This window comes from Bombina bombina, chromosome 2, assembly GCF_027579735.1.
Source record: "Bombina bombina isolate aBomBom1 chromosome 2, aBomBom1.pri, whole genome shotgun sequence".
Taxonomy (NCBI): Eukaryota; Metazoa; Chordata; class Amphibia; order Anura; family Bombinatoridae; genus Bombina; species Bombina bombina.
The window spans coordinates 53,049,138-53,070,852 of record NC_069500.1 but is presented as its reverse complement, the minus strand read 5'-3'; positions in this window follow the sequence as shown (position 1 = coordinate 53,070,852).

Genomic DNA, 21,715 nt, shown 5'->3' with positions numbered 1-21,715 from the left:
CAAATTTGGAGCAACAATATTGTCCCCTTGCTTTGAAATAAATACATTACTACTTATGGATTATGTTACATCTTTGTCTCTAATTACATGTCTATCCCTATATCTACTACTGCACCAAATTTGAAGCAATAATTCACACCAAATTTGGAGCAATAATATTGTTTGATTTAGAAAGAGTATACAATTTTAATAAAGTTTCTAATTTACTTTTATTATTTAATATGCTTCATTCCTCTTGCAGCATCGAATATAACCTTTCTGTGTTTTCCGACTCCCATTGATTCCTATAGCATTCAAGGCCTCAAGGGTGGAGGTTTGAACGATAGTTAGGCTGTATTGGAATTGACGCTAGAGTACCTGTTGAATGTTTGATAAATTGACAAGAGAGTCAAATGGATGTGACGGCGGATGATCAGTATTCTGCTCGAATAACACAAGCATCGATCTGCATCAAATTGATATTGCGGGAGCATATATTACATCACACATTTCAACATTTGATGATCTTGGGCACAGGCTGTTGTCGCTGAAGTGCATGATATGTAGAATCATTTCATACCTCTTCCTCGACATACACTGGGAGAAAATGGGGTTAGAGCAGATGGGGCTACTGCTCCAGTAGGAGCGGATGAATGGTTTCTTTATGATGCCCATCAGAATAGTCAATTCCCAGAATTTTTTAAATTCTGGCACATAGATTGGGGCCTATTGCTGCTTTGCCGAAAAAGATATAAAGAAGAAACAGTGAGTACAGGACACTGTGCTTCTATAGGAGGCGCTAGTGAGCAAAATATATGTGGATTTATAAATATGTATATATATATATATATATATATATATATATATATATATATATATATAAAAGGGGTTAATACAGTTCCCTATATATACAGTAGATAAAAAACAATAAAAAAACACCAATAGGTATGTTTAAGACCTATAAAAAGTAATGGGCTAGCCAGATATAGTCCAATTTGTGTCTTCCACGTCCCAAAACTTGATAGGCTGCTCTCTGTCGTCACCCCAAAGGATGATGTACTTCTGTAGTGGTAAGATAAAAACAAAAACAGAGGCGCCACATGTGTAGGTCAATATAGACAAGGAAAACCAAACAGCAGCAGATTAAGGGTACTCACAAAAGGAGCGGCACTCTGGTGTGCCAGCGGGGACAGGCTGGTGTTTCTACAGCAAACCAGCTAGCTGTATAACAGGTCCACAACGGAGACAGTCAGCACTGGAATTCTCTGCTTGTGAGTCCTCTAGCCGGTGTTCCTGGTATGAATTTTCCTTCAGCTGGAGCTGCAGTGGAGCAAGAGGGAGGGCTGGATAATTGAAAGCACCTATCTGGTGCTGTAGGAGCAGGCTGGTCCTCTCTGTTGCCCAAAAAAATTACCACTGGCTCTCTCAAATCCTGGATACTCTTTTAAAAATGGAACATGCAGAAAGCTAAAAGACTGAACATGGTTTTTAAAACAAGTTAAAAAACTAATGAATCAGGTTTATGTGTATATACAATTGCATTATTAATATTTAAACAATCTTAAATCCAATCAAAAAACAATAAAAACATAATGTAATGTCTCTTTTTTTTATTTTGCTGAAAAAGAGTCAGGCTTTGCAGCATGGAACTGATGGGCATATGAATTAGTTTGGGTGACAATGTTCCCCAATACATCATCGCCCAGAAACACCTCCATAAATTGTTGGGGGTTAAATCCTGCAACATCCACATTGATGCCAGGATTTGCAGTGAAGGGTGGGATATCTGGCCACTGGCGATGAGGCGCTACCCACTCCTCAGCTGCAATGCCAAGCTGGAGCAACACGTCTCCTTCTGGTAGGAGGGATATCAGCCACAGACACATCACTATCAGTTGATACTGTGGGGCCGATTTAACATTCCCCGAATGGTGCCTAATGCACCTGTTTTTTGCGCGAGCCTTCAGGCTCACCGAAAACAGGAGTTAAGAAGCAGCGGTCTTAAGAACGCTGCTCCATAACTCGTCTGCTGCTTCTGAGTCTGCGGACATCAATATACAATTGTAACTATTTGTATCACACAGAGCAACCATAGAGAGATTACATCTATCCTACTATGCATTACAATTTTACCCCCTTTGTGTCTACAGAAATATAGGTACCCCAGTGAGGTTATGTGTTAGCCCAGGCTAACAGCGATGATTGGCCATCCTATCCCTGACACACACAACTTCTGTATGTGAAGCATCCCTTCTTTGAGGTCTTCACCCAGGTTTCCTTACAATAACACTCAGTTGGATCGGTTTTCACCAATAAACCCCTCAGATTATCCGCTCTACAGCCTGTCAAACCATTCGTGGTGGCTGTTGCTTCACATGCGGAAGTTGTGTGACATGCAACAACATGATGCGAGGCCAGTCATTCCAACACCCCCACACCAACAAATGTTATGCCATCCGCCACAGGTTAACATGCACAAGTATGCATGCCATGTCATGCCCATGTTCATTGGTTTACATTGGCAATACAGTAACAAGTTTCAGGGATAGGATGGCCAATCATCGCTGCACCATTCGGGAGGCCCTCACAAAGGGAGATTCAGAACAACCAGAGGCATGCCAAACATAACCATGGTGTATCAAGTCTTAGGTCAATGCTGATCGACCATGTTCCTCCTCTAGCCAGGGGTGGCAACAGAGCTAAAAAACTACTACAAATGGAGACAAAATGAATCCATACATTGGACACTTTGGTACCTAGGGGGCTAAATACCTTCCTTGACTTCGGGCCATTTTACACTAAGTGACTGATGCCTGTGCTAACACATAACCTTAATGGAGAAAGAAACTATCCGATGTGGATCCACATGGATGTTCATTCTAGTAAGTACCCACAGGTTTCTACCTATATTACTGGAGACACAGAGGGGGTAATATTGTAATGCATAGTAGGATAGATGCAATCTCTCTATGGTTGCTCTGTGAAATACAAATAGTTAAAATTGTATATATTTCTTTAGGGCTGTATATAATATAGATAGATTGTGATTTCATTTATTTTAGGGTTGTACTCATCCTTTTTGGAATGGGAGACTCTGTGAACTAGTAGCGAGTGACATGTTAAGTATCCATAAAAAGCGATAGCACAACACTGTTTGACAATATGCTATGTGCCATGTCTCACTTCGCTATCACAGAATACGATGATTATAACGAGCAGTGTACAACACTTCCGTGTATATGTTGTTATGGCAACTGGGTGGAAGATGATTGGTGATGACCTGTCACGCTAACGTTGTAACGTGGTGACGTCATCACGGGATTACACAGTGGAGGTAATGGGTTTTAGTAAGTATATAAGGCAGGTGAGGGTATGATGAATTATATGCTTTTAGGTGCTGTTTTTTGTGAACCGTTCTATGACATTTGACAAAGGTGTAAGATTATATATATATATATATATATATATTATTTTTATATATATATATATTTTATATATATTATAATTTACTAAGTGCCTCGACCCACCGAGGCACTCGGCATGCAGTCGGAGCATCAGAAGCCTGCCTGATGGCTTACGATGCTCTGCTTGACTGCTGATCTCCACATGGAGCAAAACCAGAAGTGATCGCTCCCAGGGAGCTATCAAAATGGGTCCCAGCAGTCAGGAACAGTATTGCAGAATGCCTCAACATTAAGACATCACTGCAATACTGTTTGAGTGGCTGGAAGCGATCCGAGGACGTGCCAGGCATGTCCTTGGTCCTTAACGGCCGCTTTTTGCAGGACCTGCCTGGCACGTCCTCGGTTTTTAAGGGTTTTATGAAAGAAAAGTATAAAAAACTTTCCACATACATACACATACATACATGCATACAGACGAAAATACATACATACATACACATGTATATATATATATATATATATATATATATATATATATATATATATATATATATATATATATATATATATACAAATCTTTGTCACCAAGCACTCACGTTCCTTATATCCTTCTGCCCAGGTGCGGTGCATATATATAAATACAATGTCAAAATAATAGAGACTGCACTCATGGGACTTAAAGTAAACACCTCAGTGGTTTTTAATAACCTGTAATGTTTCGGGTCTCCCCCTTTGTTTGACAAAGGGGGAGACCCCGAAACGTTACAGGTTATTAAAAACCACTGAGCTGTTTACTTTAAGTCCCATGAGTGTGGTCTATATTATTTTGACATTATATATGTATATATATATATATATATATATATAATTTACAAAACAAGTATTGGGAGAGGAATACTGACACCTTCCTGTTTATACAGACTAAGGTGTTTAACAGTAATTATATTTTGTTTACTTGGGATCTAAGTGGTTATTATCCATATTTAGATCAGGTGCAGACCCCAAAAACATTTACAGTTACAAAGTAGGTTAGAAGAAGAAAAGCCACAGTAGAGCTATATGAGATACTGTGTAAAGATGGGGGATTGCAGCACTCTATAGAACTTCATTTAACTTTAATAGGTGTTTGGCTGAAAGTGATCAAGAAACAAACAAGTGGATGCACATAGATTCTGGTCAGTGGCAAATTTATTTACATAGTAACAAAACATTTTGAAAAGTGATTGCAATTTGTCATGGTATAAGCAATTATATTACTACCACTGCAGTGGGATAATCCTTATCTTAATATATTGCTAAAAACAGCTAGTAAGGTTGCAACATAAATATTGATCCTGTATATCAACAAAGAAAGATAGCTAATAATCGTGTGGGATAACTTTAGATCATATATACGACCTGTACAGAGTGTCCTCCTTATGATTGAAAAAGTAGAAAGGGACAAGATATTTCAAAAGAGTCGGTTTCTGCCTGGGCCCAGGTTCCAGGTGTGAGGAAACTTTAAAGAAAGACATTTTTCAGGGCTCATTCTTTGCTTTGGAACATAATCTTTGTCGATAAAACTTGCATGCTAGAACTCTGAGGTAAATGCGTCCTCTATGGCTAGCATGGATAGATGATACTTTGTTGCAGAATGCCGTTATTATTAACAACCCAGGACAATTGCAGCTTTCCAGGAAACTGCGGTAAGTAGTGGTCCAAGTATTTGCTTCAGCACATTCTTCCAGACTTCTGTAATATAGCAACAGTCCGGGTATCTGTGTTAGTGCTCACCTCCGACTCCACTTTTGTAGCCGCAAAACAGCGGTAGGTAGCGGTCCGAGTATCTGCACTTAATACTCAATACGTTAGTGTCCAGGTGTCTGCGTTTATGCTCACCTCCGGATCCACCTTTTATCCGCAAAGACTGCAGTGATTAGCTCGGATATCGATACTGTGGCTTCATGCTGAGTCGGGACAAATGCTTCCGACCTTAAGCTGCTTGCTGTCTCCACTTCAATGTCAAATCACCTTTGCTTGTAGGGATATTGACCAAACCGGGTGACAGATATTTAGCTTCATATCTTTCGTCCGAACTTAGATACACTGTAGATAGTTGTCTGTGTCTGTTGTTGACGCGCGTTTTGCCCCACAATGCTCAGCGAAAGCTAGGGCCTCATCAGGACTACCTGACACCTGTATCTCCTACCTATTATTGGATTTTTTTCCCAGGGGGGTGTGTTTATTTCCGGTAACTAAACATTTACCATTGGTTTCCCACAGACAGGCCTCCATAGAAACTATCCAATTGCTAGGAGAGTTAAGCTTGATACAAATGCATCTTCAATCTGCCGCAAAGACACAGAGATCACGTGCTCCGCTATACAAATATTGCTATAATATACAACACTAGGTTAGACATAGAAAAATGGAAACTTAGATAGAGCAATAATTTTTAATAAAAAATGTTAGCTTTAACTTGATAGTAATTATTTGCTGAACAAAAGATTGTATCAGCTAGACAAATAATTTTTTGTTTGATATTCATTACCGTAATCAGCCCAGAAATGAAGCATATTCTATTCTTTCATTTAGCCCAGTAGGAGTCATTGTTTTGATTTGATAAGGGCTCCTACGACTCAGGTACTGATGCTTCTGATATAGACACAGATATTGAAAGACAGTCAAAAAATGATGGAAGTTCTGGGCTACAAATTACAGATATAGGAGGAGGGGGGGGAGAAAGAGGAGGTGGAATAAGGGATATGAGTCAACAAGAGAGAAGATACCCCCAACGAAATCAGAGAGGGAGGGGAGATAATCAACGACAGGGAATGAGAAACAGAGGGAGACCACGAAGGAGACCCTATCAGGGATATTAAAAACAGAGTTTGAAAGTAATCTACAAATTATAAATCTCTCTTCTTTTAGGTTAAATTTGACTCACATTGAGATTTTAAAAAAGGGACTAACTTTCTGCCCATCTAACAAACTAGACAAGTTCACCTTTTTGCTAGAAAAATTGTTCTACATTATACTATGCATCAGCATAAATCAGAACAGAGAAAATATGATGAAACACTAAAGGTATTAGAATCCCTCCTGAATGAAAATGAAGATAGGGAGGAATTTGTAAAAGGCTGCAGAAACTTAAAAACTAATCTGCAACCAAAATCAACATATATGCCTTCGTTAGCACAGGTTCCCATTGTCTCAATGTTTGTTAAAGCGGTTGAGAAAGAAATTGAAAAACTACCTGAAGACTGGACTCAGTCTGACAACTTAAGCTTTAAAGAAAGACAAGCATTAAAAGAACTAAGTACAGCAAAGGGAATAATTTTTAAGCCAGCTGATAAGGGCGGTAATCTAGTCCTCCTAGATGAGTCTTTTTACCTCAATGAAGTAAAGAGACAATTGAATGATAGATTACAGTATGAAAAACTTGTAAAAAAAACCATGACATCAATGAAATCTAAACTTGATAGAATCCTACGAGATGCTAAGATGGATGGTCTCATCTCTGTAAAGGAATTTCAATTCCTTAGTCCAACTCACCCTGTGATGCCCACTTTTTATGTAATTCCAAAAATACATAAAAATCCTACCAGTCCCCCTGGGAGACCAATAGTCTCGGGGATTGGCAGTATCAGTGAACATATCGGTGAATATGTAGATATCTTTCTCAGACCTTTCCTTCTCTCCCTCCCCTCCTATGTAAAAGATACCCCAGACCTCCTAAGAAAGCTGGATGGTATATCAGTTAAAACAGAAACAATCTTAGTGTCTTTAGATGTTGAAAGTCTCTATTCTTCAATACCGCATACAATAGGGATAGAAGCATCAAAACAATTTCTTAAAACAAGAGGACCAGAGAGTGATAGACATACTGCTTTTGTTATTGATTTGCTACACTTGATTTTGAATAACAATGTCTTCCAATTTGACAATTCTCTTTATAGACAGGTCAGGGGGACAGCCATGGGAGCAGTTTGTGCTCCAACATATGCATGCCTCCACCTGGGAGCATGGGAGTTGGACATATTTGAAAAATATGGTGAGGTGTTTGACTCCCATGTTTCCATGTGGATTAGGTATGTGGATGACATACTCATGCTGTGGGATGGCCCCCTGGCCTGTCTTCAAGAATTTGTCTCTAATCTAAATAAAAATAACCGTAACATTTTTCTAATGTATGCCTCAAGCACTAAAGAACTGCCATTCCTAGATATAGTGATCAAAAAAGAAGGTAATAAAATTTCCACTGAGAATTACCGAAAAAGTACAGCAACGAATAGTGTCCTGGAGGCATCAAGCAGTCATCCTGAATCTCTGAAGAAAGGTATACCTTTCAGTCAATTATTGAGATTAAGGAGAAACTGCTCCTCCAGGACAAAATTCGATCATCATGCTGATCAGATGTGCCAAAGATTTATAGAAAGGGGATATTCACGAAAATTGATTAGATATACCTTAAATAAAGTGAGGAAAATGAATAGGGATGACCTCCTGTATTCAAAAAAAGAGAAAAAAGTTGAAAATAACTTAAGGTTTATTACAACTTATAATTGCCAGTGGCACAATATTCGATCCTTATTAGCACAGAAATGGCACATTCTAACATTAGATGAAAAAATAGCAGATAAGGTAGGACAATACCCACTGATGACAGCCAAAAAATCACCAAATTTAAAAAACAAACTAGTCAAAAGTAGATTTGTTAGATCACAAACTGAAACTACCTGGCTAAATAAACATCAACAGGTTAAAGGCACCTATCCCTGTGGACACTGTGTCTACTGTCCATATATCCTAAAAAGTAAAACTTTTTGCACCCATACAGGCAAGAATTTTGAAATAAGACACTTTGCAAATTGCAATACAGTAGGCGTTGTCTATCTCCTGCAGTGCTCCTGCCCCCTGTTCTATGTTGGAAAAACGAAAAGAATGTTCAAGGACAGGGTGCAGGAGCACAGGGATGACATTCTCTATGAAAGGGATACAAGTGTAGCTCGCCACTTCAAAGAGGTACATAATAGCAGCACTGTGTCTCTAAAATTTATAGCAATTGATAAAGGGATTACAAATGGAAGAGGAGGTGATGAGGACAAGTGCCATCTTAGAAAAGAAGCCAGGTGGACATATACATTAAAAACAATGACTCCTACTGGGCTAAATGAAAGAATAGAATATGCTTCATTTCTGGGCTGATTACGGTAATGAATATCAAACAAAAAATTATTTGTCTAGCTGATACAATCTTTTGTTCAGCAAATAATTGCTATCAAGTTAAAGCTAACATTTTTTATTAAAAATTATTGCTCTATCTAAGTTTCCATTTTTCTATGTCTAACCTAGTGTTGTATATGATGGCAATATTTGTATAGCGGAGCACGTGATCTCTGTGTCTTTGCAGCAGATTTAAGATGCATTTGTATCAAGCTTAATTCTCCTAGCAATTGGATAGTTTCTATGGAGGCCTGTCTGTGGGAAACCAATGGTAAATGTTTAGTTACCGGAAATAAACACACCCCCCTGGGAAAAAAATCCAATAATAGGTAGGAGATACAGGTGTCAGGTAGTCCTGATGAGGCCCTAGCTTTCGCTGAGCATTGTGGGGCGAAATGCATGTCGACAACAGACACCTATCTACAGTGTATCTAAGTTCGGACGAAAGATATGAAGCTAAATATCTGTCACCCGGTTTGGTCAATATCCCTACAAGCAAAGGTGATTTGACATTGAAGTGGAGACAGCAAGCAGCTTAAGGTCGGAAGCATTTGTCCCGACTCGGCATGAAGCCACAGTATCGATATCCGAACTAATCACTGCAGTCTTTGCGGATAAAAGGTGGATCCGGAGGTGAGCATAAACGCAGACACCTGGACACTAACGTATTGAGTATTAAGTGCAGATACTCGGACCGCTACCTACCGCTGTTTTGCGGCTACAAAAGTGAAGTCGGAGGTGAGCACTAACACAGATACCCGGACTGTTGCTATATTACAGAAGTCTGGAAGAATGTGTTGAAGCAGATACTCGGACCACTACTTACCGCAGTTTCCTGGAAAGCTGCAATTGTCCTGGGTTGTTAATAATAACGGCATTCTGCAACAAAGTATCATCTATCCATGCTAGCCATAGAGGACGCATTTACCTCGGAGTTCTAGCATGCAAGTTTTATTGACAAAGATTATGTTCCAAAGCAAAGAATGAGCCCTAAAAAATGTATTTCTTTAAAGTTTCCTCACACCTGGAACCTGGGCCCAGGCAGAAACCGACTCTTTTGAAATATCTTGTCCCTTTCTACTTTTTCAATCATAAGGAGGACACTCTGTACAGGTCGTATATATGATCTAAAGTTATCCCACATGATTATTAGCTATCTTTCTTTGTTGATATACAGGATCAATATTTATGTTGCAACCTTACTAGCTGTTTTTAGCAATATATTAAGATAAGGATTATCCCACTGCAGTGGTAGTAATATAATTGCTTAAACCATGACAAATTGCAATCACTTTTCAATATGTTTTGTTACTATGTAAATAAATTTGCCACTGACCAGAATCTATGTGCATCCGCTTGTTTGTTTCTTGATCGCTTTCAGCCAAACACCTATTAAAGTTAAATGAAGTTCTATAGAGTGCTGCAATCCCCCATCTTTACACAGTATCTCATATAGCTCTACTGTGGCTTTTCTTCTTCTAACCTACTTTGTAAATATATATATATATATATATATATATATATATATATATATATATATATATTTGTGCTCAACTTAGTAATACCAGTGCACACAAATGTGCGCTGGTATTACAAGTGAGAATCAATTCAGACGCGACCTTGCGTTCGCATTGAAAGGAAGCATTGTGCTCATGATAGTGTGCTCCTTAGGCTCCAAATGGGGCCTCGTTCTTGTTTATAAGCATACACATGTATATTTACTGGGAACACACAGTCCCCATAGACCGCAATGTAAAGGTACACCACACCCACCAACTTTAGCCCCCAAGAACTGCTTAGTGCATTTTTTGGGGTTTTTTTAACTTTTTTTTTAAAGTGGGTAATTGGGGGACATTTGGTTACTCTTTTGACCTCTGGTTAATTTTTTGGAACTCTAATTGCTGCCGCAAGCTCCAAACCACACTGTCTAATAATACAAGTTTGATTTCATAGTAAGTATGGGCAATACGGTCAGTTTGACATACTTAACCTCGCTATGATTGCCAGTGTACTTACTTGTGAGCTTATACTGCATTAAAGATAATATGGCAGAACAAAAAAGGATTTTTAGCGTTTGTAAATGAGGCACATAAATCTTATTATTATTGACAGTTACAAACTACTTGCAATAAATATAACGTTGTTATTTTACTACTTGACTGCCTAACGTTCAGCTTTGTATGATGTATGTGCTTATCTTAATTGTTTTGTGCATATTAATGTTATGAATGTATGTATATATATATATTATACTTAAGCTCTGGAAGAAAATAAGAGACCACTGCAAAATTATCAGTAAATTTTTGTTTTTTTCTATAAAACTACTGACAACATTTCTCCCAAATTAGTCTCCTAGATTCCGAGTTTTGCATTAGAGGCTGTGCGGTGCTAACGAGCAGTTTATGCTCACCGCTCACTTACAGACAGCGCTGGTATTACGGGTTTTTACAAACCCTGCGTTAACCGCAAAAAAGTGAGCGTAGAGCAAAATTTAGCTCCACATCACACCTCAATACCAGCGCTGCTTACGTTAGTGGTGAGCTGCCTAAACATGCTCGTGCACGGTTTCCCCATAGGAATCAATGGGGGAGAGCCGGCTGAAAAAAAGCAGCGTAAAGCTCCTAACGTAGCACCATTGATTCCTATGGGGAAATAAAAGTTATGTCTACACCTAACACCCTAACATGAACCCCAAGTCTAAACACCCCTAATCTTACACTAATTAACCTATAATCTGCCGCCCCCGACATCGCGACACCTGCATTATATTATTAACCCCTAATCTGCTGCTCCCAATGTCGCCGCAACCTAACTACATTTATTAACCCCTAATCTGCCGCCCCCAACGTCACCAAAACTATAATAAACATATTAACCCCTAAACCTAAGTCTAACCCTAACCCCCCTAACTTAAATATAATTTAAATACATCTAAATAAAATTACTACAATTAACTAAATAATTCCTATTTAAAACTAAATACTCACCTGTAAAATAAACCCTAAGCTAGCTACAATATAACTAATAGTTTCATTGTAGCTAGCTTAGGGTTTATTTTTATTTTACAGGCAACTTTGTATTTATTTTAACTAGGTACAATTGTTATTAAATAGTTATTAACTATTTAATAACTACCTAGCTAAAATAAATACAAATTTATCTGTAAAATAAAACCTAAGTTACAATTATTTGTGGTCTTTCTACTTTACCACAAACTAATGTTCTACTATCTAATTTTAGCATTCATCGCTACATTAATCGTTACTTGGATCAATTAAATCTTTTATTTGAGGGGCATTTGTATTTATTCTTCTACAACTGTAATCATGGCCGTTATACAGCCACTCTGTTTCCAGTCAGTGTCCTGTGCACATTTATCAGGGGGTACCTTACTAAATCACAGATACTACCTATATGTATCATCTAAAATAACTTATATCTGAATTAACCTTTTCCTTCAAGAACTTACTTTTATACACATCCATAGAATTTTCACAGGCAGGTGTCTGTTTAGCAACTTTGTCTCCTGACTGATTTGAATGCACATTCAGTTACTATAGAGTTAATATATACTCTTTGAGTCCTAGCTCCTAACCACAAACAATTTATTCATTGTCGACTATATATTGGGTTTGGACCGATTAACACTGTATTAACCATTATATATTTACTCCTTGAGGAGCTAAAGCATAATCACTTACGCTACTTATACATACAAGCTTGACTGGTTTGAATTATATCCACACCTCATGTGTATAAATCTTTTTATATATCCTTTGTAGCAGTTTTGCAAACTCATTAGAATCCTACGGCTATTGTTACACATCACAGAACTATCAGCTTTATTATTTAACTCATTACATAATTTGAGGATAAATTATTTTCCTCTTATTAACTAGGTTTGTGAATTATTGGAATATTACCGTTGGGATCACGATTTATATGTGTATTGAGTGAGGCTGAATCCTCCTACTAGTGATCTCATCCATTCCGTACATCCTGTACTTATACCGGGGGAATTTTTAATTTGTATGTCCTTTAACCAACTATGGGCTCGCTTCCATTGAGTCGTAATTCAGTTTGCGTGCACTCGCAAACCGTTAAATATGCTGTCAAAAGCAATATCGTTTATTGACTGTTTCCAATGGCGCGTTATACCTCAATATCGGCAGCTGGACTCCGGCTGCCGAATAAATCTTCGCGTCCCATAGAAAGTAATAGAAGCCCTTAATTGATAAATTATACCAGGTTTCCAATGAAAGCGCAAACCGTTAATATACTGTCGGAGGCTGTCGATACATTGAGAAATATTACACCCAGCTCAACTAGGTGTAAAAGAGGAAAATTGTGCTTTTTGAGACCTATTTTCTATTGAAATTATAAAACTTGCAAATAATGCAAGTGTTTTAATGTAGAAATAAATTGTTATAAGTAATATTTATTGTTGTCTCATGTATAGAAATAGTTGAACTTATATTCTAATAGAAATAGCAGAATATATTTAAATATAATAATATATGCAAGAACATATCTACAGAATGCAAACTAGACCTATGCCTAGGGCAGCAATACATATTACTTATATTTATGAAGTGGTAAATATAATTATATTAAAAAATAGTATTTGATTATTAAAAATATGGATAAGTGTATCTTTATTTTTCTTGAGAGGTGATCACCGGTAAGGAGCACGGACGTTAAATGTAAATTCTATAGTGTAAGGTCGGGTTACCTTAGCAACTAATTGATTTTCAAGAAATCTGACATCAGATGGAAGCGTTAACACAACGTTAACTTACAGCTACACGAAAAGAGCGACTGCACGCTATCCGCAAAATATTTCAATGGAAACCTGGTACTAAATTGGAGCCGTAAATTACTTTTAGCTGTCGGCCGCTTCGGTAGCTTACGGCTCCATTTTTAACGACTCAATGGAAGCGAGGCCTATGTTTGTTTTTTTTAATTTGAATAATAAAGGTTATATTTTATTTATCCTGTTCTTGGAATTCCACCTTTTAGTCAGGGCCCAGAGTGCTCTCTATGCATACTTTTGGAATATGGTTATTCTCCTTTTAACCATTTCCTTATGTGTCAGTATTATTATATTTATGCATGAGCACCATTTCCTTTACATATTGGGAATACCTACTTGTTGATGCCTAGATTTATAAAAGAGAAAAAATATTTCCTTATAAGGAAAAGCCTGAGTAGTGCCATTGTTCAATTTGTGTTCCTGAGTCTCAATTTTTTCTGGTTTGCCAGAATTCAGAACAATAGAGCACACAGACTACTTCATTCCATAATGGATTCTACATTTGATCTAGACAGACAAGCTAGACACCTTAAAAGAACAGCGGATCTTAATGAAATTTTCAATGGAGGTAATGCGACTGGAGGCACTACCATACCAACAACCCTAGAAGGGGCTCTGAAGGATATTCATAAAACCATGTACCGTCAGGACAAAGTATGGTGGAATCACCACTTCTTTGAAAAATACATTGAACGTAAACGTATACCCAGAGGGCTGATATCTCAGCTGTTTCCAGCCTTTGAATTCAAAAATCCCACATTTACTACTGAATGGGAAGAGGCCCTATCAGAATGTTCCGCAAAACTAATGGGCATACTAGTGAAACACGACAAACTGGAATATGACCTATTAGAGGTTAAGATCAAGGAACAGAATGAAGTCCTGAAAAAGTTTGAACAGAATACTGATTTTAACCAATTATATAAGACATACCAACAAGAATTAGATAAATATGAGTTAGAACTCAAAAGGGTAAAACAAGGCAAACTTAATAACAAACTTAATAACAATAGAGTATACAAATGGCGGAAAAGTGGCTTCTATAGAAACAGCAATAGAAATCCGAAAGTGAACATCATTGAAAGTGATGTATCTGATACTGATGGGGAAGAAGGCAGTTCCATGAACCATCAACCTACCAATAATGGTCCCCCTATCCCCACTCCCTATATTGTACCTAGATCTTCAAGCAGGAAGAAAAGGAAATATTTTTTAGACTCAGGAGAACAGGGAGGAGGACACGCAGAGGCAGGGGGCACAAACAAAAAACCCTCCAGAGGTTGGATACGACCACAGAAGGAGAATCAGGGATTGTGGAGACCACCCAGGAGAGAACAGAGTCCGTTTTCACAAATACGTCTGAATCACTGAGAGTGATCAATTTATCAGGATTACAATTGACAAAGGAGCATATTTCAGTACTATCAAAGGATTATCATTTTGTCCATCCAATAATGTTGATAAATTTGAAACGATCAAGGACATTCAATTATTTATTAGAAAGTTACTCCTAAGAAAACATTTTTCCCACAATTCGAGTAATGAAGGGTGGTCTGATGAAGAATTGGGTAGCCTTAGAGACTTAGAAAATCTATTGATTGAATCTGAACCACAGATTCCCTCCAAATGGAGAGATAAAATCAATAACAAGTCTACCTTTGTACCCAAATTTGTGAATGCTCCACAGATTGAAACATTTAAAGATCTGTTTTTTTGTGACATAATGGCTCTACAAATTTCCCCCACAAAACGAAACCTAACATACAAGGAACACTAGGCGGTTCAAGAGATGAAGCAATGGGATCAAGTGGTCATCAGGGGTGCAGATAAAGGTGGCAACATAGTAATATGGCCTACACACATGTGCCTAAAAGAGGCTTCTAAACAATTGAAAGACAAATCTTGTTATACCAAACTCCTTTTTAATCCTATGGAAGGATATTTGAAAATTTACACTAATTTGATTAATAGAACCTTCCAAGAAGGAATTATTACAGCTAAAGAAAAGAAGTTTCTGTTAGTGGATAAACCTAAGTTGGCCACCTTTTATATGCTACCTAAAATTCATAAAAACACTGAAGTACCACCAGGACGACCAATTGTGTCGGGTATTGGCTGTTTAACCGAGAAGGCTAGTGAATACGTGGATAACAGGCTACGCCAATATGTTGAAGAACTACCTTCATATGTACAGGAAACCATGCAAGTGTTACAAAGATTGGAACATCTAACACTATATGAGTCAACGTGGTTAGTTAACATGGATGTGGAATCCCTCTACACTTCGATCAACCATAAGCAGCGCTTACAAGACATCAAATATTTCTTAGATAGAAATTCAGAAGAAGGTGTAGAGCATGATAACTTTATTCTCAGACTACTAGACATGGTGCTAAATTTTAACTTTTTCACATTTGACGGCCAATTCTACTTAGAAACCCGAGGAACAGCCATGGGCACTACGTGTGTGCCAACATATGCCAATCTGTTCCTCGGGTGGTGGGAGACTGAATTTGTATTCACTGATGAAAATAAGAAATATACTGATTTAATACCGTTATGGATATGTTTCATTGATGATATTTTCTTCATCTGGGAGGGAACATATCAAGAATTACAACTATTCCTTACCCATTTGAATGATAACCAATTGAATATCAAATTGAAACACGAAGAAAGCCAAACCCAAATCAATTTTCTTGATATTACAATCCAGAAAAATAGTGATGAAATGATCAACACAGACCTATTTAGGAAACCGACAGCCACAAATAGCCTTTTGCATAACTCCAGTGCTCATGCTCCAAGTACCATGAGAAGTCTACCAGTAGGAGAATTCTTAAGACTCCGACGCAATTGCTCAGAGAATGATACCTTTGAATTGAGAGCAGCAGAACTTGAGGTTAGATTGATCAAAAGAGGATATAGTAAAAGATCAATACAGAAGGCCAAGTAGAGAGCCAGACAAACGCCTCAACAAAATTTACTACACAAAAGAAACAAACAGAGTTCACAAATACCTAGAATTATTTTGACTCACAATGCTCAAACCCCCCAAATTACAAATATAATCAAAAAACACTGGAATATCTTAATGACTGATCCCATACTTAAAACTACGCTAGGAGAGAAACCCTCGTTTGGATTCAGAAGAACCAAAAACATTAAAGATATTGTTACCAGTAGTCATTTTCAAAGAAACAAAACTACTTCAGCATTCAATAGTGGTGCCCACAAGTGCGGAAACTGCAGTACGTGTAAATATATGCGCAATACTTCAACAATTCATGATCGCTTGGGAAGAGAACATAAAATCAAACGTTATATTAGTTGCAACACTGAGAGTGTAATCTACGTACTCCGATGCACTTGTAATCTGTACTATGTGGGTATGACGACCAGGAAACTGAGAACCAGGCTGATGGAACACCTCAGAAACATAAAGAATGCTGCTAAAGATAAAGAGGAATTAAAAAACTTAACTAGTGTGGCAGCACATTTCTTGAGACACCATAACTCCAACCAAAGTGACTTAAAATGTTGGGGTATTGAGAAAGTCAGCCTAGGTTTCAGGGGGGGCAATCTAGAGACTGCATTACTAAAATCTGAAAGTCGATGGATATATCTATTGAACTCTGTCCAACCCTGGGGTCTCAATGAACAGAACAATCTCTATGTATTTTTATAGATAGACTCACTAGGTGAGCTCAGGACTCCAAATGGACGAGGACTAGATCTCGATCTCTGTATTAGGTTCTTGTGTAGAAACAGAGATATTGGAATTATACACTATTTTGCAAGAAAAGATTATAATTATATAGGCCAATATTACTATTCTCATATTAAGAATTTATGATTTATAATATAATGATTATTTACACAAATAAAAGTTGGGAATTCTTTTGGCACTCATACTATATACAACAGGAGACTTATCTATCAATTAATCACAATAACATAATCTATATCCAATTTTTTCTCCTCTGAATTATTAAACTGTATAGTTTATGTAGTGCCATTCAAACTAAATTCCAGCAAGCAAGATCATTAACCCCACTATCTTATTTTTATTTTATGTTTATATGAGTTAAATAATTTGAAAAAATATAGCATAATCATAATCTAAGGTATATTTAACTCAATTACATTAATGCGCAGTATTCTATACTTCATTCCATCTTTGATATGAATTATGACACTTTCATTGAACCTGTGATGTGGATTACATTTTATTTCAATGGACAGATGGGATATTAGATATTTACATATGAAAACCGGACATTGATTTTAGGATTCCTAAGTCAGGGCCTTAATAGAAAATACATAGAATCTATATGCAGAAATCTTACCAGTGTGATTTATTCAAATACATGGTTCATTCACAAACACGCACTCAAATCACAAAATGTGTTGTGCTCACAGCACAGCACTAAAACCTTAGCACTACTTACTATGTCCTATTTAACATAGATTTTCAGCATTATCACTATATATATTCTCACAATTTTCACATTTCATTTTGGAATAATATATAATTTTCAAGACTTTCACTCCATCACTTATGAATACATCTTTATAGTCACTCTACACATCCTTGATCTCATTTAATTGCACTATAATTTCACTAATGTGGAATGACACTATAATATTCTGTTGATTCACATAGTTCACAAGAAGTTTCATGCACGCTTTCACTACACAATTTTAACACCTTTGACACAAAAAATATAAAAAAAAATTTTGATTAAGAATTTTTTTTTATTATTATTATATATCAGACTCATGATCATATCATAATTATATCAAATTTTGATGTTTATTATTTCCATGTTGATAAGATCTTAGTCTACATTTCATATATTTATCTACACTGAACTATACATCCCTTTTATTTTATCATAACTAACATTATGATCATACCCATCATATTTATAGATGTACATCTTCGTGGCGAGTCTTATAGATACAACTACTTGCTGCCGTGATTTAGAATCATTATAATTCAAAAATAGCATTATGATTGAATCGATTCTGCATGGCTCACTGTAAAATATGATCTTCCATATCATTCATTGGCTTTAACGGATGTCTATCGAGTACATTCTATTCACGATTCCATAACCAATTGGAATGCTGTATAGGTGGGACTTCCGGTTCACAGGATATATAATCCCTCAGATCCGGTGGCTCGCTGCCTTTGATAAAGCGAAACGTGTCAGGGGAGAGATGTGACACGTTCACACTCTATCTTTATGTTATTTTAATAGCCCGGTTGTATATAAGATGTACGTTACTCCATAACACACACCTAGAGTTAATATATGTGCCAGAATTAGCTTAGCTGACCTACGTGATCAAACTATTTACTCACATTTCAGCCCGGCAAACTAGCTTACAACTATGTACTAATATTTATTAGCTACTACCGGTGTTTGAAATCTATTTCTCTATATCGTATGAATGTTCTGTGAACTGTGATTGAATGGAGAGTGGAGACTATGTGCTTGATACTTGCTATATAGCAATTTAAGCTAAACTCGTTACGCAGTTTCCATCTGAAACTTGAGCGCATGTCCGATCTGATCGTACATTCAAATTAATATACTTACGGTCTGGGTTTTGCCAGACTTTACTTAGCCTGAACTCGAGTGCATGCTTTGTGTGATTATATATTACAGTTAATACACTGTGGATTGGGGTTTTGCAAGACTCAATTTACAATTACGAGCCACTATCAGAAATTAATTTGCCTATATCGTATGAATGTTCTATGAACTGTGACCAAATGGAGACTATGTGCTTGATACTTTATACAGAGTCATTTAAGTTGATGACGTTACTCTGTTTCCACCTGGAACATTAGCGCATGCTCTGTTTGATCGCATAACAAACTCAATATACTTACGGTCTGGGTTGTACCAGACTTCACTTAGCCGGAACTTGAGTGCATGCCTTGTGTGACTATGCATTATTATTAACATACTGACGGTTTGGGCTATGCCAGACTCAATTTAACTGTGCTATACAAAAATATAACATCTATTTAAGGTCTGACAACAGGTGTATAACTCATAGGCTATCTATGTGAGACACGCTAAAAGGACACAATACTTATGTGTTTACTGTAATTATTTGGAAAACAAGTAACAAATACTTTTTGCATAATATTCAAGTCAAACACATTCTAATGTTCTCCTAACCTGATTATATTCAGCCCCTAGTTAATTACATATTAAGTTAACTTACCTACAGTCTGGGTTGTGCCAGATTTTATTTAATTGCTAGCCTAATACACACAGCAGTTCCAACTGATAACTAACAGACTATGCTCTGATTAAATCCTTATATCAAGACTGAGGTGATATATATGTTATATTACCGTAATTCTGACACTCTGGCTTAGTGGACTATTACTAGCCTGATCTATGATTTTATGGAGATATACACTATCAACTGATAGAATGCAGCGCTATATTATAGTGACCTGATTCTACTGATTCATTATTATAAACCCCTAGTCTAGGTGTAGCCAGACTTTATTTCTTTATATTTTACACGCCGCAACTGCTATGATTAATCCTCATTGCTCTGATTTATGCTAAATTAATATACACTAACTAAAATACGTACTGACAATAAGTTTTCATTAATATGCTGTTAGAGGCACATGAATTTTGTGGCCTTTCTACTTTACCACAAACTAATGTTCTACTATCTAATTTTAGCATTAATTGTTACTTGGATCAATTAAATCTTTTATTTGAGGGGCATTTGTATTTATTCTTCTACAACTGTAATCACGGCCGTTATACAGCCACTCTGTTTCCAGTCAGTGTCCTGTGCACATTTATCAGGGGGTACCTTACTAAATCACTGATACTACATATATGTATCATCTACAATAAAAGAAAAAAATGGAAGGCTGCTGAGCAAACAGGTAGAAAACAGGTAGAAAAAAAGACTTTTATTCCATTAAAATAGAGAAAACACAAAAATAACAAGGAGGGTAGTTAGCCATCTAACATGTTTCCGGTAGTACCACCTTACTTAGAGATGATTCTAAAAAGAAGAATTATCTTGATGAAAATAGTATTGTGTTTTCAACTGAATTTTCACTTCAATACAATTCTATTTGTGGTATAATCAAAAAACATTTACACATTTTAAAAGGTGATGAAATGTTAGAACCTCATATTAAAAATTGTAAATTTGTAGCAAAAAAACCACCAACACTAGCAACTAAGCTTTCTCCTAGTCTAGTGAAATCTAATATAAGTACTAACACTAATTGGCTCAGGGGTAAAGGTAATTTCAAAGCACACCTTTCAAATTGTTTAACATGTGAAAAAATGGACTACACTAATACATTTAATAGTGCAGTTACAGGTGAAATTTTTAAAATTGATTTCTATGCTACTTGCCTTACCTCCTATATAGTATATCTACTTGATTGCCAACTTTGCAAGGCCCAATATGTTGGTCAATCAACTAGGAGCCTTAGGGATCGCACTAGGGAACATTTGAGGGATGTAAAAAATTTCAATAAGGATTCTACGGTTGCAAGACATTTTAATTCTTTTCATCTCACGAATGTACCTAGTTTTAAAATTAAGGTCATAGACATAGCGAAAGTTCCCCTGCGAGGTGGCAATGTGTTAAAAATACTGGACAAGAAGGAATTATATTGGATCTATAAGTTAAGATCGAAATCACCATTGGGCATGAACCTAGAATGGGACATGAGATATTTTGTTGATTAGGTAAACATGATTTTATATACTTATTACTGTACACTCATACATATATTTTCATATTAGTATGTTTTCAGTATATGTCTACCTATTCATCCATACAACACCTCAGTCTGGGTCCATATAATTCAAAAATAGGGAAAAGATATATTGTGTAGAATCATACGTGTGGTGACACATACATGTAATGTCATAATTTCATTTAGATATGAGACATGTTTGCAGTTATTTTGTGTAGGATGTTATAGTATTCATTGGGTCTTTGCTGACATTCATATACATCTACACACATGTTTTTACATGTACTTCTCTCATATGTATGTGTGCAAATATTCCTCATGTATGTGTGTGTTCATACACACTTCCCATTCATCTGCAAATGACTAACTTCAAAGTGTCTTTATTTCTTTATTTCTTCATTTATTACATTATTTTATTTTATTTTATTATATTTTTCTCATTTTCTGCTTGTTCATTATTTTTTGTCAATTTTCTTTCTTTCATATAATCTGTTTTCTAAGTAATTAGGAATAATTACAACAATTTTTTGATGTAACTAATGA